We start from the raw sequence: 25,597 nt of genomic DNA, 5'->3' as shown, positions 1-25,597 counted from the left end.
TGGTACACACATGACTTGAAACATACAGGAAAAGTATAAACTACAGTAGCCTGAATTGCAAGGGTTAATTTCATGACACTTCCACATGACTATAAAACTTCCATAACCCAACATGTACACTTACTAAAACTTCTATAAGAATTTTTCATCATCTGTAGATGTAGAGTTTGTAACACTTTTCAGAAATAGCAACTGTACATTTTGCCGTGTCATGATTAATAAAAAAGGTGTTTACAAAAAACCCTCTTTACAGGATTAAAAAGAAACTAAATTTGTGATTACTAGTGTACCAACACTTTATTTGAGAAATGTTAAGTTATTTATGAAACTGGCAATTGTTCCTATTAGACTATTTAACAAAACTATCTATAGAATCCAAAAATATAAATAAAATATACTCAGATCAAACTAGAGGATGAAGTTTTATTTCACTTTTTTCCCTTCCATTTTCAACCAGACTGTTTGAGTATCATATAAAATTAACCCTTCACATTATGTTTGCTACTCACAGCAAATGTCTATCTTTCTGTACAAAAACAGAACATATTACAATACCCCTTTCTTTCTGTTTACAAATTTAATTAATATATTTTTTGATTTCAGAGAGAGAGAAACATCAATTTGTTGTTCCAGTGGGAACTGGGTAGAGGGGAGCTATGGGGGGGGAGGGAGAGGGACATCTGTAATAATCTCAACAATAAAGTTTTTTTTAAAAAAATGAAAAAAAGAAGCAACCAATGAATATAAATAAAGTGGAACAAATAGGTTTTCAATATCTTGCTCTCTCTCGTCTTCTGGCACCCCTATAATTCAGATGTTGGTGCACTTGAAGCTGTCCCAGAGGCTCCTTACACTATCTTCGTATTTTCGGATTCTTTTTTCATTTTGCTTTTCTGGTTGGGTGTTTTTTGCTTCTTCGTATTTCAAATCATTGACTTGATTCTTGCAATCTTCTAGTCTGCTTTTGGGCGTCTGTATAATAGTCTTTATTTCAGTCAGTGTATGTTTAATTTCTAATTAGTCCTTTATCACAACCTCGAGGGTCTCATTAGATTTCTTGTAGATCTCATTAAGTTTATCGGCAGTTTCTAGAAAATTCTTGAAAACGTTAAAAGTGAGGTTTTGAACTCTATATCCAGTAGTTTTCTTTCCTCCATTTCTGTCATTTGTGACCTGTTTCTTTGCCTCCGCATTTTGGCTCCTTCCCTGTGTTGGTAGAGTGGCTTTTTGTGCTAGGTGTCCTATAGGGCCCAGTGGTTCAGCCTCCCCAATTACCTGAGGAGGACACTCTTGGTGCACCCCCTTGTGGTCTTTGTGCACAGTCTTGTTGTAGTTAAGCCTTGATTGTTGTAGGTATCACTGAAAGGAATTGACCTCCAGGCCAATTGGCTGTGAGAATCAACTGTGTCTGCAGTGGGAGAACTTCTGTGCTGGAGACACCCCTCTGGGGCAAGACTTGCTTCAATGGGGCTTTGGTGCTCACTGAGTCTGCCCTCTGAGTGTGTCTTTTATGGTTCCATGGAGCTGCAAACTGGATGGTCCCACTCTGACCTCTGGGTTTCCTGGCTCCTGGATCTCTAGGGAGGTGCTAATCTAGCCTTTGCCTGAGGCAATCCAGCAAAAGCCTCCCTGCAGGGCTTGGGTGGGGCAGGTCCCATGGGATCAACAGGGCGGGGCTAGCAGTTATGGTGTCTCCACTTCTCAGTATCCTGGAAATCCCTGCCAGCCCCTCTGAGAGAAAGCTGCCCTCGAGTTCTGACCGCGGCCAGACAGTCCCGCTTCTCCCGTATGAGTCTGGGTCCCTCGAGACTCACCCGGAACTGGAGCTCAGAGCCTGAGACTCCCTCCCGATTGAAAACGACAACCGCGCCCTCAGCCGCCAGCCCTCTCCGCATGCACCTCCGCACCTTAGTATTTTACTTCCACACTGTGCCTCCTCTGAGTCTCGGTATGCTTTTCTCTTTCCTTCTAGTTGTGGAATTTCCACCCAGCCAGCCTTCCTGTGGTTCTGGATGATGTCCATTCTGTCTTTTAGTTGTATTTTTGAAGTGGTTGTTCGAGGCAGCAAACTCTGGTGTTTACCTATGCCGCCATCTTGGTTTCCTATCTTCATATTTTTAGATTCTTTTTTCTTTTTGCTCTTCTAGTTGGATGTGTTTTGTTTCCTCATATTTCAAATCATTGACTTGATTCTCAGGATCCTCTAGTCTACTGTTGAATCCCTGTATATTATTCTTTATTTCAGTCAGTGTATGCTTAATTTCTTACTGGTCCTTTTCCATTTTTTTTTTTTTTTTTTTTTTTTGGCATTCTCACTAAGATTCTTGAAGGTCTCACTAAGTTCCTTAGAGGTTTCCAGAAGATTCTTGAGTAACCTTATAACTGTGGTTTTGAACTCTATAGCAGTAGTTTGCTTTCTTCCATTTCTTTCATTTGTGACATGTTTTTTTGTCTCAGCATTTTGGCTGCTTCCCTGTGTTTGTTTCTATGTATTGGGTAGCTGCTAAGTCTCCTTGAGTTGATAGTGTGGCCTTGTGTGGTAGGTATCCTATAGGGCCCAGTGGCTCAGCCTCCCCAATCACCTGAGGTGGACGCTCTTGGTGCACCCTTTTGTGGGCTGTGTGCACAGTTTTGGTGTAGTTGAGCCTTGATTGCTGTTGGTGTCACTGGGAGGAATTGACCTACAGGCCAATTGGTTATGGGGACCAGCTTCAACTACAGTGGGAGAGCTGCTGTGCAGGAGACACCCTTATGGGGCAGGACTTGCTTCAGTGGGGTTTTGGTCCTCACTGAGTCTGCCCCTTGAGTGTGTCGCTTGTGGATGTGTAGAGTTGTAATCTGAATGGTCTCACACTGACCACTGGGTACACTGACTCTTGGGTCTCCAGGGAAGTACAAAGTCAGCCGCTGCCTGAGGCCACCCAGCAGGAGCTACAGAGAGATCTTCAGATTCTTCCTCTTTGTATTGGGTTTGGAAGTGTCCATGCAAGGCCCAGCTGTGAAGCAAGGCAGGCTGGTGCTGGTGCTGGCCTTGGGCCTTTTATTGATAGCTTTGGGGCTCCCTGACCCAGCTGCAGCTTGTTTGACAGGTTTTAGGCTGAGAAAGGACAGACCATTCATATGCAAAAGCCCCTGTGCATGGCTTTGGTGCAGTTGTAAATTTTGGTGGTGGGGGGGGGGGGGTCTCAGGGAATCACCAGGGTGGAGCAAACAGAAATGGCTGCCAGTTATCCCTGCACCAGGGAGGTCCCAGCATGGGAACAATGACCCCTGTGAGCACCTCTGTCTGGAAGAAAGCTGCCCCTGAGTTCCTGCCCTGATGCCAGACAGTCCAGTTTCTCCCCGTATGTGTCTGGGTCCTCCAGAACCTCACCTGGCACTGGAGCTCAGAGCAAGTGGGAGCTTGTAAATTCAGTTCGTGGTGCAGGACTTTTAAGAGGAGAGCTGGGTCTCCAGCAGCCTGTGTGTCACTCATCCCCAATCTGCACTGGTTTTTACAGTCTGTAGTTCTTATTGCCTGTAGGGACTTCTTTCCCCAGCTCTGGGACCCTGAGCTGGGCATCTGGTGTGGACCTGGGGTTTCTTGCTCCTCCAGGCTGCCTCTTCAGAGGCAATCTCCCTCCCAATTAAAAAAGCAGCACACTTGGGTGCTGGACCAGCCTGTTCTGCACCTCTGCACCTCCTACCAGTCTCAATGCGCTTTCTTCTTTACCTTTCTAGTTGTAGTACTTCCACTCAGCCAGCTTTCCCGCAGTTCTGGATGATAGTTGTTCTGTATTTTGGTTGTAATTTTGATGTGGTTGTGGGAGGCAGTGAGTACAGTCATTTACCTATGCTGCCATCTTGGTTCCATCTCTCATTGGTTGTTTCTTATATGTGCCCTGACCAGGGATCGAAACCACAAACTTGGTGTATCAGGATGAACCTCTAACCAACTGAGCTACCTGGCCAGGACTTTAATTAATTTCTTGACAAATGCTTTTCTTTGTATCGATACACTATCAGAACATAACAATTTCAGATTGCATTATATTTCTTTAAAATATTGTATATTATGAATATACCAAGGCACATAAAAAATTGGTTTTCCATCTGTAGCTGGTTTGGCTCAGTGATTAGAGCGTTGGCCCCAGATTGAAGGGTCATGGGTTGATTCTGGTCAAGGGCATCTACCTTGGTTGCAGTGTGGGAGACAACCAAACAATGTGTCTCACATTGATGTTTCTCTCTCTGTCTCTCCCCCTTCCCTTCCACTCTCTAAAAATCAATGGGAAAAATATCCTTGGGTGAGGATTAACAACAAAAACAAAAAAATGGCTTTCTGAATAGAACAACATAACATCTGCCCTCTAAAACAACACAAAATTAAAATTTTAAAAAAATATTTAGATGAAATTCAGAATAATCTGAACTTGACACAAAATAGCTAGATCTTATACACATGATAGCACCTGAAGAAAACATGGGGAACAAGATAATTACACATGATAAAATTAGGTTCAGAACAGTCCAAAAACCTCTGTGTACCATTTTTTCACAAATAGTACATGTAAATGCTTCTAGAAACATGGAGAAGTCATTTCAACAATTATCATCAATATACAGCGGCCCTTTGACTATACCTGCCATCTACCATAGATGCACAAGAACTTTTAATTCACCCTAGATACATTTTAAAATATATATATATATATATTATTGATTTCAGAGAGGAAGGGAGAGGGAAAGAGAGATAGAAACATCAGTGATGAGAGAGAATCATTAATAAGCTGTCTCCTACACACCCCATACTTGGGATCGAGCCAGCAACTTGGGCATGTGCCGTGACCTCCTGGTTCATAGGTTGATACTCAACCACTGAACCATGCCAACCAGTCCCTAGATACATTTTAAATAGTTTTATAATAAAGAGCTTTGCAAAGGGTAGTTTAAATGTCTTATATTAATTTTTTATCCTCACCCTAGGATATGTTTATTGATTTGAGAGAGAGAGAGAGAGAGAGAGAAACACCCATCGGTTACAGCCCATATGAGCACTGACCAGGGATCAAACCTGAAACCTAGGTATGTGCCCTGACCAGGAATGCAACCTGAAACCTTTTGGTGTATGGGATGATGCTCTAACTAACTGAGCCACCTGGCCAGGGTTAAATGTCTTACATTAATTTAATAATAAGTTTATAACACTGTCATAATTCTTAATCCAAACAGCTTATAGTAAACGCTTAAATTATATTATTACAATATTCTCCATATGCCATCTTATCAGGTGAAACATCAGAAAGTGAAAGAGGAATTTCCACAACGTGGTACAATCAATGTTCCATCAAAATTAAGTGCCTGTTCCCCTATAAGTCAAAATACATCTTACCATAATATTATGTCTTTGTGCCTTTTCTTGGTAATATCTCAATTCTGGCCTTAAAAAAAAACAAAGAGAAAAAAATGGGAATAGAGATATATTTGAACGACAAAGCCAATAACTTTGCTTAAGACTTTTACCCTTGTGTTTAAATGAGGGTAGAGAAAACTAAGTGACAAAGAAAGAAACATCTCAAATTACATGTTTCATTTTAGATAGAAACAGTTTCCTGTAAAGCTGTGTAACTGGAAACATTTTCTGGACAGGGGAATCTTGAAACAACATCACAGCATTGTGCAATTAAAAATAACTCTACTTTTCAAAATAACTAGAAAAACATTAGTAATAACCACCCCCCATGACTACTACTGAATTACAGGTAAAATGATTAATGATTCCAAATTACTCAAGACTTTGCTAAATTCAAAATAAGCAATAAAATATATGAAAAATAATAAAGAAGCCCTAGCTGGTTTGGCTCAGCGGATAGAGCATCGGCCTGCGTACTCAGGAGTCCCAGGTTCGATTCCGGTCGGGGGCATGTGCCTGGGTTGCGGGGGGCGTGCAGGAGGCAGCTGAATCGATGTTTCTCTCTCATTGATGTTTCTAACTCGCTATCCCTCTCCCTTCCTCTCTGTAAAAAAATCAATTATATATATATATATATATATATATATATATATATATATAAAAGAAAAATAATAAAGAAACTGTCGAGTGTTTCCTTCCACGACTCGCGTGGAGTAGGGTTCGGTATCTGAAAGAGGAGCCGCACAGCAAATGAGAGAAAAAGACAGGAGATAATTTTGCAATATTGGGGGACCAGGCGGCAAGTCCCGAAGGACTTCTCTCTGTGCTCAGGCCTCACCAAGCTTTTTTTGATCTGGGATGCACCCATAGCATAGCCCTAGGCAGGTGACCCCCTAGTAACAAGCAGACTAGCCCATCAGCAAGGATTTACATAATAATAAATGGGGGAGTAGTTTCAGCTACCACTGTCTGGACAAACAGAGGTGGCGCCTAGCTCTGACCTTTGGGAGGGCTTCAAAGGCACCCAGCCTTCGGGGGGTTCTCTGTCTATGCTTATCAGATAGTGAAGGCAATAAACAGTTTCCCACAAGAAACAAACAAGTTTTTTAAATGGCAGTATGTAAAGAGGCAAGAAGACTTCCATATATCTGATATGGTCTTAATATTTTTTCTTAATAATACTTCACAATTTTCACACTTTTACAACTAGAGTATTTGATGGGGGCAGGGGTCAAATATAGAATATTTTACTTGTTACTACATTAAAGAAAAATATAAATCCACTGTAAAACAACATTTTCTTTTTATCTAAATCAATCCAAAACTTTATGGTGCAAGAGAACCCAATCCACGTGTGAAAGTTAGTTGTACAAATAAGTTCTAATCAAGAAAATGTTGACTAAGGTGAAGTTGAGAAAAAAACATTTGCCAAAGGAAAGTATAGATAACACAAAAATTGCTATCATAGAAGTCTAAGATCATGTAATATTTATTTTAATAATAATTCTTGTTCCATAGGCCTTTATATGTTACTAGAGGCCTGGTGCACGAATTCGTGCACCAATGGGGTCCCTTGGCCTGGCCTGCGGGATCAGGCCAAAACTGGCTCTCTGACATCCCCTGAGGGGTCCCAGATTGCAAGAGGGCACAGGCCAGGCTGAGGGACCCCACCGGTGCATGATCAGGGCTGGGTAGGGACACAGGATGTTGGCCAGCCAGGGAGGGTCTGCGGGAGGGCTCCAGGGTGTGTCCGGCCCTTCTTGCTCAGTCCCAATTGGCCGGACCCCAGCAGCAAGCTAACCTACCAGTTGTAGCATCTGCCCCCTGGTGGTCAGTGCATGTCATAGAGAGTAGTTGAGCGGCCTTAGTATATCATTGGCATATTATGCTTTGATTGGTTGAATGGATGACTGGATGACCGGACACTTAGCTTATTAGGCTCTTATTATATAGGATGCCAATTTGTATTGGAGTTTAATGACATAAAAGGCAACAATTTCTAAATTGGTGGTATACAATTATTTAAGATTTTTATTTGGCTCAGTGGATAGAGCATAGGCCCGTGGACTTAAGCGTTGTGGGTTCCATTTCAGTCAAGGACCTGTACCTCAGTTGCAGGCTGGATCCCCTTCCATGGTCAAGGTGCAGGCGGGAGGCAACCAATTGGTGTGTCTCTCTCACATCGATGCTTCTCTCTTTCTGTCTCTAAAAATCAATGGAAAAAATATCCTCAGGTGAGGATTAACAAAATAATACACACGCGCGCGCACACACACACACACACACACACACACAAATGAAAGCAACAGAAAAACCCAACTAGTTACAACCCAAATCAGCACAACCTTAAAAATAATTTAGGCCCTAGCCAGGTAGCTCAGTTGGTTGGATCCTCTGGATACACCATGGTTGTGGGTTTGATACCTAGTCAGGGCACATACAAGAATCAACCAATGAATGCATAAGTGGGACAACAGATCAGTGTTTCTCTCTCTAACTCTTCTCTCCTTTCTCCCCCTTCTATTCTTGCTAAAAAAATCAATAACTAAAAAAATTAAGAAAAGATTATGTCAATTCATAATTCTAAATATTTCTAAAGTTAACAGTGAGATTACAAATAATTTTTAAAATATCATTTTTAGTGTATATGTAAATTCAACATTTATCATATGGGCATGTTTCTTCAACACTATCTTTGAAAATAAGCCATTTAAAAAGACAGCAATTTTTGCCCTAGCTGGTTTGGCTCAGAGGCTAGAGCGTCCTTCCGCAGACTGAAGGGTCCCAGCTTCGATTCCGGTCAAGAGCACATGCCTAGGTTGCGGGCTCGGTCCCCAGAAGGGGTCTGTGCAGGAGGCAGCTAATCAATGATTCTCTCTCATCATTGATGTTTCTATTTCTCTCTCACTCTCCCTTCCTCTCTGAAATCAATAAAAATGTATTAAAAATCAGCAATTTTTATTCTAAAAATTTCATTTAACTTTAAGTTGAATACACATGAAATGTGCTCTCAATGCATAGAAATCATAGTGCATAGCAGAAAAGGACTTGGAGGGGCAGATTAAGGAGAAGTTGATAAAATTCACATTGTGATTATTTTGTGCTTGATGGAAAACAATTCACATTTCTAAAATCTGAAGACTTTCCTCCTTAAAGAACTAAAAATAAACTCAATACACCTTGCTGACACTCCCCCATTCCTAAGCTGACTACTTTTTTCACCTAAAACTAAATCAGTTATGGCAGCAAAAGATTTTCATAGCAATGAAAGTTTATAACTAACTATATTTCAATCTCTTTATCTTCAACCCAATAATCTTTCAGTAATGCTTCTCCTGTCAGTAATCCCTCATTTTGTTTGGCAAAGGACATTTTGGAAATGTCTATTCTGGTACACTGACATACAGTAAAATGACACAGGTACTGCAAAGATCACACCTGCATGAATGGTGTTGATACTTGATTGGTATATCGCAGATCCAAACGACGGACACCATGAATAACAAAAAAGCTCCATTTTCAGAGTCCCTGGTTGAATGTTTAATTAGATTAGTGAATTTCCCGTCTACTAAAAAGTCCATAAAAGTGAAACCTACCATTTGAGTGCTTAATTCTAGTGTGAAGTGTTTTACCATGGGAGTGAAAACTTGATCTTATAAAGATGTCATTAGAACTATCCCAAACAAGAAAAGAATCATCTGGTGCATTTACTAGCTACCCTTACGCCTCCCAGCATTTGATTGGTCTCCAGTACCACCCTTATTTTGCACAATTTTTCAGCTCCCCTGTAAGGCCTGTCACAATCCCCAAGACCACTATTTTCCTTTGAATCATAAACTCTTGCTATCCCAGGAGCGGAGTCAGGATGAAAATTTAAATGACAGCACATGCTTTCTGCCACATGGACATCTGTGCTGGTGAACCCACACAGGTTCCTTTGGATTTCATCATTCTGCATTGGAGGTAACAATGGCCAGCGTGGAGGGACATCATCATGACTGGCTCGCAGGTTCTGTAATGTGACACCATGGTGGCAATGAACAATCCATTCAGTGATCCAAAGAGATCTCTGGGAAGACTAGGTCTTGGTCTACCAGATTATTGTTTCAGAGAAAGAGTTCTCTCCAACTTGAGAAGGAACTGCAGAAACTTTCATGGGAGCAGCTGTCCAGAAATAGCTAGGCAATCCTTCCAGAAGATACATCCCCTCGTTTGCAGGCACAGAATACCAAAGGCAGTCTTGAAGTGGAAGTACAAGAACTCCAGCACTCATTCAGTGAGGTGAAGATTCAAGTCTCCATTCTAAGATTCTCAACTCCTTAATGAATTTTTGTTCTTAGCATAGTTTCAGGCTGAAGATGGTGACAATCTTTTCTAATATCATTCCGTATTGGACTTTGATTGGAAGAATGAAGCAAGGCTTTGACTCTCACCTCCTCCAATTTGATACACGCCTTCTCAGAGTTTGTAGGTCAAGAAGCCAAAGGGTTGGTGATGACTGCAATGAAAGTGGATCTTATTGAGCTTTGAACACTCACATCTTGAAATATTGGTGCCGGGAGAGTAAAGCTATCTCCAGCTGGCAGAGCCCCAGAGGGTGCGCTCCCCTTGTTTTTCTGCTATTTTCCACCTTTTTCATCTTCACCATGAATGTCACAGCTGGCCATATCTTTACCACAGCAGCTACCAAATAAGAAATAATTCTCACCTTGCCCTGACTGGTTTGGCTCAGTGGATAGAGCATCGGCCTGTGGACTGAAAGGTCCCAGGTTCAATTCCAGTCAAGGGCATGTTCCTTGGTTGTGGGCACATCCCCAGTGGGGGGTGTGCAGGAGGCAGCTGATCAATGTTTCTCTCTCATTGATGTTTCTCTCTATCCCTCTCCCTTCCTCTCTGTAAAAGCTCAATAAAATATATTTTTAAAAAAGAAAAGAAATAATTCTCCCCAAATACATGGGCTAGTGATGACTGTTGTACTACCATGAAATCATTTCTTTTATATATATACTAGAGGCCCGGTGCACAAAAATTTGTGCACTCGGTGGGGAGGAGGGGTCCCTCAGCCCGGCCTGTGCCCTCTCGCAGTCTGGGACCCCTCGGGAGATAACAACCTGCTGGCTAGGCCTGCTCCCTGGTGGCAGAGGGCAGGCCCAATCCCTAGGTGCAGCCCTTGGTCGGGCTCAGAGCAGGGCCGATTGGGGAGTTGGGGCGCCGCCCCCTGTCATGCACAGAGCAGGGCGGATCGGGAGGTTGTGATGCCACCCTCACTCACGCTCAGGGTAGGGCCTATTGGGGGGTTGGGGCACCGCCCCCTGTCACACTCAAGGCAGGGTCGATGGGGAGGTTGCAGCGCCACCCCCTGTCACGCACAGAGCAGGGCCCATCAGGGGGTTGGGGAGCTCCCCCCTGTCACTCACAGAGTAGGGCCGATAGGGGAGTTGGGGCACTGCCCCCTGTCGCACACAGAGCAGGGCATATGAGGGGTTTGGGGTGCCGCCCTCTATCACCCACAGAGCAGGGCCGATCAGGCAGTTGGGGCGCTGCCACTCTCACACTCAGGGCAGGGCCGATGGGGAGGTTATGGCTCTACCCTGTCACACACAGAGCAGGGCCAATCAGGGGGTTTGGGCGCTGCCCCCTGTCACGCTGATCCCGGTGCTGGGAGGCATATTACCCTTTTACTATATAGGATAGAGGCCTGGTGTATGGGTTGGGGCCAGCTGGTTTGCCCTGAAGGGTGTCCTGGATCAGGGTGGGGGTCCCCACTGGGGTGCCTGGCCAGCCTGGGTGAGGGGATGATGGCTGTTTGCAGCTGGTCATACACCCTTCAGGGTGGGGGTCCCCACTGGGGTGCCTGGCCAGTCTGGGTGAGAGGCTGAGGGCTGTTTTCAGCCTGGCAAGTGACTGAAGCTCCCAATCGCTCCTTTTTTTCTTTCTTTTTTATTCTGGGCCAGCTTTAGCTTTGAGGCTTGGCTCCAGCTCTTAGGCCTCCGCTGCTGAAAGCAGGTTTCTGGCCTTTATTTACCTTCTGTATTTGAAATAATGTTGCGATCATGCTGGCTGAAGCCCAAAGGACTAAAGCAGGTTTCTGGGGTTTTGTTTAGCTTCTATATTTGTAACGTAGTTGCTTAGAGTTGCAGCCCAGAGGCCTGCAGCGGCAGGTGGGGAATGTTGGAGTCCTCCGTCACTGAAGCAAGCAAGCCTCATGTTCACTTTAAGCTGCCTGGCTGCCGGCCGCCATCTTGGCTGGCAGTTAATTTGCATATCGCCCTGATTAGCCAATGGGAAGGGTAGCAGTCGTACGCTAATTACCATGTTTCTCTTTTATTAGATAGGATATCAGTGACGATGAACCTTTTGAGCTTGGCGTGTCAGCATTTTGAAAAACCCTAACTTAACTCTGGTGCCATGTCACATATAGAAATTGATATTTGCAACCATAGTAAAACAAAGACTTATATTTTTGATATTTACTTTATATATTTAAATGCCATTTAACAAAGAAAAATCAACCAAAAAAATGAGTTCGCATGTCACCTCTGACATGCGTGTCATAGGTTCGCCATCACTGATATATATACTAGAGGCCCGGTGCACAAAAATTTGTGCACTCAGGGGGGTCCCTCAGCCCTGCCTGTGCCCTCTCACAGTCTGGGACCCCTCGAGGGGATGTCCACCTGCTGGCTTAGTCCCACTCCCCGGGGAATCGGGCCTAAGCTGGCAGTCAGACATCCCTCTGGCAGCGCGGCAGCCCTCGGGGGATGTCCACTTGCCAGTGGAGAGCAGGCCTAAGCTGCAGTCGGACATCCTTAGCGCTGCTGAGGAGGCGGGAGAGGCTCCCACCACTACCGCTGTACTGGCAGCCATCAGCCTGGCTTGTGGCTGAGCAGAGCTCTCCCTGTGGGAGTGCACTGACCACCAGGGGGCAGCTCCTGCATTGAGCATCTGCCCCCTGGTGGTCAGTGTGTGTCATAGTGACCAGTCATTCTGCTGTTAGGGTCAATTTGCATATTACCCTTTTATTATATAGGATATATACACTTATTTTAATGTGTTTTAAATCATACATTATTGTTGAAAGTATTGCATATATGTCCCCATTTTCCCCTCATTGACTCCCTCCAGCCCGCCCCTTCACCCTACCCAGGCCCTCACCGCCCCATTGTCTGTGTCCATGGGCCATGCATATAAGCATACAAGGTCCTGATTGATTACCTACCACCCACTCATCCTCCCATGCCTTCCGTCTGAGATTCCACACTCGGTTCCATGCTTCCATGTCTCTGGATCCACTCCATTCATCAGTTTATTTTGTTACTTAGATTCAACATATGAGTGAGATCATGTGATATTTGTTTTTCTCCGACTGACTTATTTCACTTAGCATGATACTCTCCAGGTCCCTCCAAGCTGTCTCAAAGGGTAAGAGATCCCTCTTTTTTACTGCTGCATAGCATTCCACAGTATAAATGTACCATAGAATTTTTATCCACTCATCTACTGATGGGCACTTGGGCTGTTTCCAGATCTTAGCTATTGTAAATTGTGCTGCTATGAACATATGGGTGCATACATTCTTTCTGACTGGTATTTCAGGTTTTTTTAGAATATACTCCTGGAAGTGGGATCACTGGGTCAAATAGTTTCATATTTAATTTTAAAAAATATATATTTATTGATTTCAGAGAGGAAAGGAGAGGGAGAGAGAGATAGAAACATCAATGATAAGAGAGAATCATTGATAGGCTGCTTCCTGCACGCCCCCTACTGGGGATGGAGCCCACAACCCACATGTGCCCTTGGCTGGAATCAAACTCAGGACCCTTCAGTCCACAGGCCAACGCTCTATCCACTGAGCCACACCAGCTAGAGCTCCATATGTAATTTATTGAGGAAACTCCATACTGTTTTCCATAATGGCTGTACCAGTCTGCATTCCTACCAGCAGTGTACTAGGGTTCCCTTTCTCCACATCCTCGCCAGTGCCTGTCATTTGCTGATTTGTTGATAGTAGCCATTCTGACAGGTGTGAGGTGATACCTCATTGTCATTTTAATTTGCATCTCTCTGATGATTAGTGACTTTGAGCTTGTTTTCATATGTCTCTTGGCCTCTGTATGTGCTCTTTGGAGAAGTGTCTTTTTAGGTTCTTTACCCATTTTTTTTATTTTTTAAAGTTTTACATATGCCTCCTTTTTCCCCAATTGGCCCTCTCCCCCAGCCATTCTCACCCTGGGCAAGCCCCCACCACTCCAGTGTCTGTGTCCATTGGTTATGCTAATATGCATGCATACAAGTCCTTTATTTGCTCTCTGACCTCCTCTCCCCTACCATTTGTCTCTCAATAGATCTATTCTTTTTTTAAAATATATTTTTATTGATTTCAGAGAGGAAGGGAGAGGGACAGAGAGATAGAAACATCAATGATGAGAGAGAATCATTGATCGGCTGCCTCCTGCACACCCCCTAATAGGGATCCAGGCAGCAACCCCTGGCATGTGCCCTTGACCGGAATCGAACCTGGGAACCTTCAGTCTGCAGGTTGATGCTCTATCCACTGAGCCAAACCAGCTAGGGCAGGATGGATCTATTCTTGTTCATCAAATTATGTTGATCATTATATCTCACATATGAGTGAGATCATGTGATATTTATCTTTCTCCAACTGGTTTATTTCGCTTAGCATAATGCTCTCCAGTTCCATCTATGTTGTTGCAAATGGTAAAAGTTCCTTCTTTTTTATAGCAGCGTAGTATTCCATTGTGTAGATGTACCACAGTTTTTTAATCCATTCATCTGCTGATGGGCACTTAGGCTGTTTCCAAATCTTAGCTATTGTAAATTGTGCTGCTATGAACATAGGGGTGCATATATCCTTTCTGATTGGTGTTTCTGGTTTCTTGGAATATAGTCCTAGGAGTGGGATTACTGGATCAAATGGGAGTTCCATTTTTAACTTTTTGAGGAAACTCCATACTATCTTTTTAGGTCCTTTGCCCATTTTTTTAATTGAATTGTCTTCCTTTTGTTAAGTTGTATGAGTTCCTTATGTATTTTGGATAGTAACCCTTTATCAGATGTATCCTTGCCAAATATGTTCTCCCCTACAGTGGACTCCATTTTTGTTTTGTTGATCATTTCTTTAGCTGTGCAGAAGCTTTTTATTTTTAGTTATTCCCATTTGTTTATTTTCTCCTTAGTTTCCTTTGCCTTAGGAGATGTATCTGTAAACATATTGCTATAAGAGATGTCTGAGATTTTGCTGCCTATGGTTTCTTCCAGGATTATGTTGTCACAATTTGCATTTAAGACTTTTATTCATTTTGAGTTTATTCTTGTATATGGTGTAAGTTGGTGGTCTGGTTTCATTTTTTTGCATGTATCTGTCCAATTTTCCCAGCAGCATTTATTGAAGAGACTGTCTTGACTCCATTGTATGCTCTTGCCGCCTTTGTCAAATATTAATGGAGCTTAATGGCTTGGGTCAGTTTCTGGGTTCTCTGTTCTGTTCCATTGATCTACATGTCTGATCTTGTGCCAGTACCAGTCTGTTTTGATTACAGTGGCTTTGTAGTATAATTTGAAATATCATACTGGTATTGTGATTCCTCCAATGTGGCTTTTCTTTCTCAAAATTGCTGCAGCTATTCAGTGTCTTTTTGATTCCATATACATTTTTGGAGTTTTTGTTCTAGATCTGTAAAATATGCCATTGGTATTTTAATCGGTTTTGCATTGAATCTGTAGATTGCCTTGGGTAGTATGAACATTTTAATGATATTGATTCTACCAATCCATGAATATGGTATATTCTTCCACTTGTTTATATCTTCTTCAATCTCTTTTTTCAATGTCCTGCAGTTTTCCAAGTACATGTCTTTTACCTCTTTGGTTAAGTTTAGTCCTAAGTATCTTAAATTTTTTTGTTGCAATGGTAGATGGGATTATTTGTTTAGTTTCTTTTTCTGAGAATTCATTATTGGTGTATAAAAAAGTCATCAATTTTTGGGTGTTGATTTTGTTTCCTGTTACATTGCTAAATTCATTTATTAAATCTAGTCTTTTTTGGTGGAGTCTTTGGGGTTTTCTATGTACAATATCATGTCATCTGCAAATAATGAGAGTTTTACTTCCTCCTTTCTGATTTGGATGCCTTTTATTTCTTCTTCGTGTCTGATCACTGTGGCTAGGACTTCCAGTACTATGTTGAATAAGAGTGGTGAAAGTGGACATCCCTGTCTTGTTCCTGTTCTTAGGGGAAATGGGTTTATTTTTTGTCTTTTGAATATGATGTTGGCTGTAGGTTTGTCATATATGGCCTTTGTCATGTTGGGATATGCTCCCTCTATTTCCACTTTGCTGAGAGTTTTTATAAAAATGGGTGTTGGATTTTGTCTCATGCTTTTTCTGTGTCTTTTGATGTGATCATGTGGTTTTTGTCTTTCAGTTTGTTTATGTGATGTATTATGTTTATTGATTTGCGAATGTTGTACCAGCCTTGCATCCCTGGAATAAATCCCACTTGGTCATGCTGTAAGATCTTTTTAATATATTGCTGGATCTGATTTGCTAATATTTTGTTGAGGATTTTAGCGTCTGTTAATCAGATACATGGGCCTATAATTCTCTTTCTTTGTAGTGTCTTTATCTGATTTTAGAATTAGGGTAATGCTGGCCAATAAAAAGACCTTGGAAGTGTTTATTCCTCTTGGATTTTTTAGAATAGTTTGAGCATAGGTGTTAGTTCTTCTTTGAATATTTGGTAGAATTCCCCTATGAAGCCATCTGGACCAGGGCTTTTGTTTGCTGGGAGTTTTTGGGTTTTTTTATTGCTTCTATTTCATCAGTTATTATAGGCCTATTCATGTTTTCCGATTTTTCCTGATTCAGTTTTTGGAGATTGTATTTTTCTGGGAATTGGTCCATTTCATCCACATTGTACAGCTTGTTGGCATATAGCTGTTCATAGTATTTCCTTACAATCCTTTGTATTTCTGTGGTGTCAGTGGTTACTTCTCTGCTTTAGTTTCTGATTTTATTTATTTGGGTTCACCCTCTTTGTTTCTTGAATAATCTGGCTAATGGTTCATCAATTTTGTTTATATTTTCAAAGAACCAGCTCTTGGTTTAATTGATTTTTTGTATTTTTTTTTAGTCTCTATGTCATTAATTTCTACTCTTAATCTTTTTTAAAAAATATTTTTATTGATTTCAGAGAGGAAGGGAGAGAGGGAGAGAGAGAGAGAGAGAGAGAGAGAGAGAGAGAGAGAGAGAAACAACAATGATGAGAGAGAATCATTGATTGGCTGCCTCCTGCACACCCCCTACTGGGGATTGAGCCGCAACCTGGGCATGTGCCCTTGAGCGGAATTGAACCCGGGACCCTTCAGTCCACAGGCCAATGCCCTATCCACTGAGCTAAACCAGCTAGAGCTGCTCTAATCTTTATTATTTCCTTCCTTCCACTTACTCTGAGCTTTTCTTGTACTCATTTTAGTTCTTTAAGCTGTAGGGTTAAATAGTTTATTTTTTATTTTTCTTGTGTTTTGAGTTACACTGCAGTGCTATGAACTTCCCACTCAGGACTGCTTTTGCTGTGTCCCAGAGACATTGAGTTGTTGTGTGTTCATTTTCATTTGTTTCATTTTTTTTTTTTTTTTGGCTCCATGTGCTTGGTTTTGGGTGTTTTTACTGTAGTTGATTTCTAATTTCATTCCACTGTGACCTGAGAAGATGCTTGATATGATTTCAATCTTCTTGAACTTGTAGAGACTTGTTTTGTGTCCTAATATGTAGCCTATCATTGTGAATGATCCATGTGCACTTGAGAAGAATGTGCCAAGAAGTTCTCCCACTGTAGACACAGCTGATTCTCACAGACAATTGGCCTGGAGGTCAATTCCTCTGTGATAACTACAACAATCAAGGCTTAACTACAACAAACTGTGCACAAAGCCCACAAAGGGGTGCACCAAGAGTGTCCACCTCAGGTAATTGGGGAGGCTGAGCCACTGCGCCCTATAGGACACTGAGCACACAAAGCCACTCTCTCAGTTTTTTTTTTTTAATATATTTTATTGATTTTTTTACAGAGAGGAAGGGAGAGAGATAGAGAGTTAGAAACATCGATGAGAGAGAAACATCGACCAGCTGCCTCCTGCACATCTCCCACTGTGGATGTGCCTGCAACCCAGGTACATGCCCTTGACCGGAATCGAACCTGGGACCTTTCAGTCCGCAGGCCGACGCTCTATCCACTGAGCCAAACCGGTTTCGGCTCTCTCAGTTTTTTTATTTCTTTCTTGATCTCGTTGGTGACCCATTCATTGTTTAATAACATGCTATTTAGCCTCCATGTGCTTTTTTTTTTTTTTTTTTTTTTTTTTTTTTGGCTCCATGTGCTTGGGTTTGGGTGTTTATACTGTGGTTGATTTCTAATTTCATTCCACTGTGACCTGAGAAGATGCTTGATATGTTTTCAATCTTCTTGAACTTGTAGAGACTTGTTTTGTGTCCTAATATGTAGCCTATCATTGTGAATAATCCATGTGCACTTGAGAAGAATGTATATTCTGAAGCTTTGGGGTGAAATCTTCTATAAATGTCAATTAAATCCATCTGATCCACTGTGTCCTTCAGAGTCACTGTTTCCTTGTTAAATTTTTGCTGGAAGATCTATCCAGTGAAGTCAGCATGGTGTTAAAGTCTCCTACTATGAGAGAAACCAAGATGGTGACATAGGTAAACACCAGAAATTGCTGCCTCCCACAACAACTTCAAAAATACAACTAAAAGACAAAATGGACATCATGCAGAACTGCAGGAAGGCTGGCTGAGTGGAAATTCTACAAGTAGAAGGAAAGAGATAAGCACACTGAGACTCAGAGGTGGTGTGGAAGTAAAGTGCGGAGGTACGGAGGTGCATGCAGCAAGGTTCTGGCAACTGAGGATGCAGCTGTCTTTTTGAATCGGGAGGGAGTCACAAGCCCCCAGCTGCTCTGAACTCCAGTTCCGGGTGAGTCTCTGGGGACCCAGACTCATACGGGGAGAAACTGGACTGTCTGGCAGCGGGCAGGACTTGGAACTCGAGGGTGGCTTTCTCTCAGAGGTGCTAGCAGCTATTACTGAGACACTGAGATGCAGGGCCTCTTAGGACAGGGCTGAGGATCAGCTATAGCTGTTTGCTCCGCCCTGTTGATTCCCTGAGACCCTGCCCCACCCAAGCTGTGGCAGAGGCTTTTGCATATGATGCCCTGGCCCTTTGCAATCTGAAAATTACCTAACAAACTCCAGCTGGGCCAGATAGACCCAGAACTTCCAAGAGAAGGCCCAAGGCCCACAGCAGCTTGCATTCCTTCACAGCTGGGCCTCATCTGGGCACCTCCAAACCCCAAACAAGGGAGGGGAATCTACAGATCTCTTTGTAGCTCCTGCTGGGTAGCCTCAGGCAGAGGCTAAATTAGCACCTCCTTAGTGATCCAAGAGCCAGTGTACCCAGTGGTCAGAGTGGGACCATCCAGATTACAACTCCTCAGAACCATAAGGGACACACTCAGGGGGCAGACTCAGTGAGCACCAAAGCCCCACTGAAGCAAGTCTTGCCCCAGAAGGGTGTCTCCAGCACAGAAGTTCTCCCACCGTAGACACAGCTGATTCTCACAGACAATTGGCCTGGAGGTCAATTCCTCTGTGATAACTACAACAATCAAGGCTTAACTACAACAAACTGTGCACAAAGCCCACAAAGGGGTGCACCAAGAGTGTCCACCTCAGGTAATTGGGGAGGCTGAGCCACTGGGCCCTATAGGACACCTAGCACACAAAGCCACTCTACCAACACAGGGAAGCATAAAAAATGTGGAGACAAAGAAACAGGTCACAAATGACAGAAATGGAGCAAAGCAAACTACTGGATATAGAGTTCAAAACCACGGTTATAAGGTTTTTCAAGAATTTTCTAGAAACCACCAACAAATTTAGTGAGACCCTGGAGGATATGAAAAAAGACCAACTAGAAATTAAGCACACACTGACTGAAATAATAATACACAGAGATCCAACAGCAGACAAGAGGATCCCAAGAATCAAGTCAAAGATTTGAAATACGAAGAAGCACAGAACGCCCAACCAGAAAAACAAAAAGAAAAAAAGAATCCAAAAATATGAAGATAGTGTAAGGAGCCTCTGGGACAACTTCAAGTGTGCCAACATCCGAATTATAGGGGATGCCAGAAGAAGAGAGAGAGCAAGATACTGAAAACGTATTTGAAGAAATAATGACAGAAAACTTCCCCTACCTGGTGAAAGAAATAGACTTACAAGTCCAGGATGCACAGAGAACCCCAAACAAAAGGAATCCAAAGAGGACCACACCAGGACACATCATAATTAAAATGCCAAGGGCAAAAGACAGAGAATCTTAAAAGCAGCAAGAGAAAAACAGTCAGTTACCTACAAGGGACTACCCATATGACTGTCAGCTGATTTCTCAACAGAAACTATGCAGGCCAGAAGGGAATGGCAAGAAATATTCAAAGTGATGAATAGCAAGAACCTACAACCAAGATTACTTTATCCAGCAAAGCTATCATTCAGAATTGAAGGTCAGATAAAGAGCTTCACAGATAAGAAAAAGCTAAAGGAGTTCATTACTACCAAACCAGTATTATATGAAATGCTGAAAGGTATTCTTTAAGAAGAGGAAGAAGAAAAAGGTAAAGATAAAAATTATGAACAGCAAATACATATCTATCAAAAAGTGAATCTAAAAATCAAGTGAATAAAAAATCTGATGAACAGAGTAAACTGGTGAATATAATAGAACCAGGGGTATAGAAAGGTAGTGGACTGACAATTCTTGGAGGGAAAGGGGTGTGGGGGTGCAGGAAGAGACTGGACAAAAATCGTACACCTATTGATGAGGACAGTGGGAGGGGTAAGGGCAGAGGGTGGGGTGGCAACTGGGTGGAGGAGAGCTATGGGGGGAAAAAAGAGGAACAACTGTAATAATCTGAACAATAAAGATTTAATTTTAAAAAAGTCTCCTACTATGACTGTATTGCTGTTGATCTCTCCATTAAAGTCCTCTAGAAATGTGTATATATATATATATATATATATATATATATATATATACACATTTGGGTGCTTCTATATTGGGTGCATATATGTTTACCAGGGTTTATATACTCTTGTTGGATCGATCCCTTTACTATTATGTAGTGACCTTTGTTGTCTGTTGTGATGGCCTTCATTTTGAAGTCTATTTTGTCGGATATGGGTATTGATACTCCAGCTTTTTTTTTTTCTTTGCCATTTGCATGGAAAAATTTCCCCCATCCTTTCCCTCTCATCTTGTGTGTATCTTTTGTTCTCAGATGTGTCTCTTGTAGGCAGCATCTAGTTGGGTCATGTTTTTGTATCCATTCAGCTACCCTATGCTTTTTAATGGGAGCATTTAATTTTTAGGTTATTTACATTTAAGGTTATTTTAATTTTATTTTTATTGATTTCAGAGAGGAAGGGAATGGGAGAGAGAGATAGAAACATCAATGATGAGAATCATTGATTGGCTGCCTCCTACTGGGGATTGAGCCCGTAACACCGGCATGTGTTCTTGTCCAGAATCAAACCCAGGACCCTTAAGTCTGCAGGCCAACACTTTATCTACTGAGCCAAAATAGCTAGGGCAAAAATCTTTGAAAAAAATATATACATTTTTTATTTCAGAAAGAAATGCGAGGGGGAGAGAGAGATATAAACATCAACGATGAGAGAGATCATTGATTGGCTGCCTCCTGCATGCCCCCTACTGGGGATGGAGCCTGGAAGTTGGGCATGTGCCCTTGAAGGGAATGGAGGCTGGGACCCTTCATTCCGCAATTCAGCACTCTATCCAGTGAAGCAAACCAGCTAGGGCTTAAGGTTATTATTGATAGGTACTTATCTCTTGCCATTTAAATTCTGTATGCCGTTTTCTCTCTCTATTTCTTCTTCTCATTACAGAAGTCCCTTTAGCATTTCTTGTAATGCTGGCTTGGTGGTGGTGTACTCCTTTAGCCTTTTTTTTTCTTTTTTTGTATGGGAAGCTCTTTATTTGACATCTATTTTGAATTATAGCCTTGCTAGATATAGTCATCTTGGTTTCAGATCCTTGCTTTCCATTACCTTGAGCACTTCTTGCCAGTACCTTCAGGCCTGTAGAGTTTCTGATGAGAAATCAAGTATGGGCCTTATTAGAGCTCCTTTGAAAGTAACAGTTTGCTTTTCTCTTGCTGCCTTTAAGATTCTCTCCTTGTCTTCAATTTTTGGCATTTTAATTATGATGTGTCTGGGTGTGGGCCTGTTTGGGCTTCTCTGTGTCTCCTGAACCTATGTGACTTTTTCCTTTACCAAGTTAGGGAAGTTTTCTGCCATTATTTCTTCAAACACGTTCTCTATCCCTTTCTCCCTTTTTGCCTCTTCTGTCACACCTGCTATTAGAATATTGTTATGATTCACATTGTCCCACAGCTCCCTTAAGCTGTCCTCCTGTTTTTTAATTGTTTTTTCTTTTTGGTTCTCTGATGGAGTGATTTTTTTCAACCCTGTCTTCTAATTTACTGATTCGACCCTTAGCTTCCCCTAATCTGCTGTGTATTCCTTTCAATGTGTTCTTTATTTGTGCTATGCCATTCTTTATTTCTGTTTTCATAGTTACTGTGCTGGGCTGCATATCTGGCACTTCGGCCAGGTGGGGCATGCTGTCCTAAAACACATAGATAGGAAGGTACTGACATCAGGCCAGGCCTTGAGATATGATCTCATAGCCCCTTCCCAGCACGCAGGCCTTCTTTCAAAGAAGGCCTGGAAGTCTCATTCCAAATTTGGGAGACAAAGGACTAGAAAAAGTATAAATAGAGTTTCCTCCATATTGGGGGGCCCAGAATTGGAAAGACACATTTTCTTCTGGGCCTCCACAGAATCCTATCTAATAAAAGAGAAACATGGTAATTGGCATACGACCGCTACCCTTCCCATTGACTAATCAGGGCGATATGCAAATTAACTGTCAGCCAAGATGGCGGCCAGCAGCCACGCAGCTTGAAACTAACATGAGGCTTGCTTGCTTCAGTGACGGAGGAAACCAATGTTCCCCGCCTGCCTTACAGGCCTCTGAGCCTGCACTTTGAAACATTTTAACAAATATAGAAGCTAAAAAAAACCCCAGAAACCAGCTTTCAGCGAGCTGGGATCTCAGAGCTGCAGTCAGAGCTGGAGTTATACATTGTTTCGAAACAAAACAAACCAGATACCTACTTTCAGCAGCGGAGGCCTAAGAGCTGGAGCCTCAGAGCTAAAGCTGGCCCAGAATTAAAAAAGAAAAAAGAAAAAAAGGAGCGGTTGGGAGCTTCCGTCACCCGCCAGCCTGAAAACAGCCCTCAGCCCCTCACCCAGACTGGCCAGGCACCCCAGTGGGGACCCCCACCTGAAGGGTGTGTGACCAGCTGCAAACAGCCCTCAGCCCCTCACCCAGGCTGGCCAGGCACCCCAGTGGGGACCCCCACCCTGAAGGGTGTGTGACCAGCTGCAAACAGCCATCATCCCCTCACTCAGGCTGGCCAAGCACCCCAGTGGGGACCCCCACCCTGAATGGTGTGTGACCAGCTGCAAACAGCCATCATCCCCTTACCCAGGCTGACCAGGTACCCCAGTGGGGACCCCCACCCTGATCCAGGACACCCTTCAGGGCAAACCAGCCAGCCCCACCCATGCACCAGGCTTCTACCCTATAAAAGGGTAATATGCCTCCCAGCACCAGGATCAGCGGAGCCGAGAGGCCTCCCGGCACCGAGATCAGCGTGACAGGGGGCAGCGCCCAAACCCCCTGATCGCCCTGCAGCTCTGTGTGTGACAGGGGGTGGGGCCACAACCTTCCTATCCACCCTGCTCTGTTTGTGACAGGGGAAGGCGCCCAACCTCCTGATCAGCCCTGCTCTGTGCCTGATACGGGGGAGCTCCCCAACCTCTGATAGCCCTGCGGCTCTGTGTGTGACAGGGTGTGGCGCCCCAACCCCCTGATTGGCCCTGCTCTGTGTGTGACAGGGTGCGGCGCCCCAACCCTCCCCCCCCCGCCCACGGGCCCTGCTCTGTGTGTGACAGGGTAGAGCCATAACCTCCCCATCAGCCCTTCCTTGAGTGTGAGAGTGGCGGCGCCCCAACTGCCTGATCGGCCCTGCTCTGTGGGTGATAGAGGGCGGCGCCACAACCCCCCCCCCCCATGGGCCCTGCTCTGTGTGTGATGGGGTAGAGCCATAACCTCCCCATCGGCCCTGCCCTGAGTGTGACAGTGGCGGTGTCCCAACCCCCTGATCTGCCCTGCTCTGTGTGTGACAGGGGGCGGCGCCCCAACTCCCCTATCGGCCCTACTCTCTGAGTGACAGGGGGAGCTCTCCAACCTCCTGATGGGCCCTGCTCTGTGCGTGACAGGGGCGAGCTCCCCAACCCCCTGATCCACCCTGCTCCGTGCGTGACAGGGTAAGGAGCCCCAACCTCCCTGATGGGCCCTGCTCTGTGTGTGACAGGCGGCAGCGCCCCAACCTCCCCATCGACCCTGCCTTGAGTGTGACAGGGGGCGGTGCCCCAACCCCCCAATCGGCCCTACCCTGAGCATGACTGGGGGTGGCATCATAACCTCCCGATCCGCCCTGCTCTGTGCATGACAGGGAGCGGCGCCCCAACACCCCAATCGGCCCTGCTCTGAGCCCGACCAGGGGCTGCACCTAGGGATTGGGCCTGCCCTCTGCCACCCGGGAGCAGGCCTAAGCCAGCAGGTTGTTATCTCCCGAGGGGTCCCAGACTGCGAGAGGGCACAGGCCAGGCTGAGGGAACCCCCTTCCCCCCGAGTGCACACATTTTTGTGCACCGGGCCTCTAGTTTAATAATAAAATGTGACTCCTGTAGTCTGCGCTGCAGTTCAGCCTCTGCTTTGGCAGGGTGCTGTAACTGTAGTTGCTGGTCAGCTCAATAAATCCTCGCTTGCTGTTTAAGACCTAATTGGAGTTGGTGGTCTTATTCTCGCGAATGTCACTCCACAACAGTTACTATATCTTTTCTCATGCGGGTGAGCATCTTTACCATCATTATTCTAAATTCTCTATCAGATAAATTTCTTATCTCCACTTCATTGATCTCCTCTGCAGAATTCTCTTGTTCTTTCATTTGGGGGTTGTTTCTTTGTCTCCTCATTTTGGCTGCCTGTTTGGGTTTGTGACTCTGTATTAGGTAGATCTGCTATGCCTCTCAATCTCTGGTACAGGACAGTGTCAAACGCTGTTTCTGACTAATTAGATCAGGCAAAGATTCAAAGCCTCCAGACACCATCTCTGTCTATAGCAGTGGTTCTCAACCTTGGCTGCACATTAGAATCACCTGGGAATCTTTTTAAAATCCTGATTTCTGGGCCTCATCCTCCGGAAATTCTGTTTCTTTGTTACTAATGTTGTGGCCCCACCCCATAACAAAGAAACAGAATTTCCAGAGAATGAGGCCCAGAAATCAGGATTTTAAAAAGATTCCCAGGTGATTCTAATGTGCAGCCAAGGTTGAGAACCACTAGTCTGTAGACTAATAGGATTTTGTCTTGAATTGCCCTCAAGCAATCATCCACAGGTGTGGCAAGAGTTCTTTTCAACAGGGTGGTGCAATTGCTTGTGCCTGGAATTCTTATTCTCAGTCTCTTAGTGGGCCTGAGCAACTCCACACAGTGTGGCAAGGTGTTTTCCAATAGGGTGGAACAATTGTCTCCCCCCCCATGCGAGTTGTCTGTATAGCTGCTATACATTTGCCGCAAATGCCTGCCTGAGAAAGATGACCTCTGCAGCATGAGGGAATGACTCAGCACAGGATACCTGGGTGTCTACCTTCTGAGCTCTAACCCCAGAGCTCTGATCCTGGCTTCTGCTCACACAGTTCCAGTCCACTCTGCTCTCTCTCTCTCTCTGCAGGAGCACAAGGTGGGTAGCTTCATAGGGAATTTTGTGCATTGGCCCTTTAAGAGGATGCCTGAATTTCCAGCTGTCTCTCCCTGGCAGACAGCAACCCTGCTGCTTTTCACAGCCAGATGTTATATGGGTAACCTTCTCAGTTCTGGTGCTTTCTTCTGGGGGGCCCAGCTTGGGGATTAGACCACAGAGTTCTCAGTGGCAACCCCCACAGCTGAGATAT

At 43.9% G+C, this 25,597-nt stretch overlaps 1 pseudogene; it reads right to left on the bottom strand.

Annotated features, from left to right (window-relative positions):
- Positions 1 to 8,712: 8,712 nt before the first annotated feature.
- On the bottom strand, positions 8,713 to 9,864 carry LOC118653497 (annotated as a pseudogene).
- Positions 9,865 to 25,597: the final 15,733 nt, after the last annotated feature.

Source organism: Myotis myotis, unplaced genomic scaffold (genome assembly GCF_014108235.1).
Source record: "Myotis myotis isolate mMyoMyo1 unplaced genomic scaffold, mMyoMyo1.p scaffold_m19_p_4, whole genome shotgun sequence".
Lineage (NCBI taxonomy): Eukaryota > Metazoa > Chordata > Mammalia > Chiroptera > Vespertilionidae > Myotis > Myotis myotis.
This window is presented reverse-complemented; position numbering and strand designations above follow the sequence as displayed.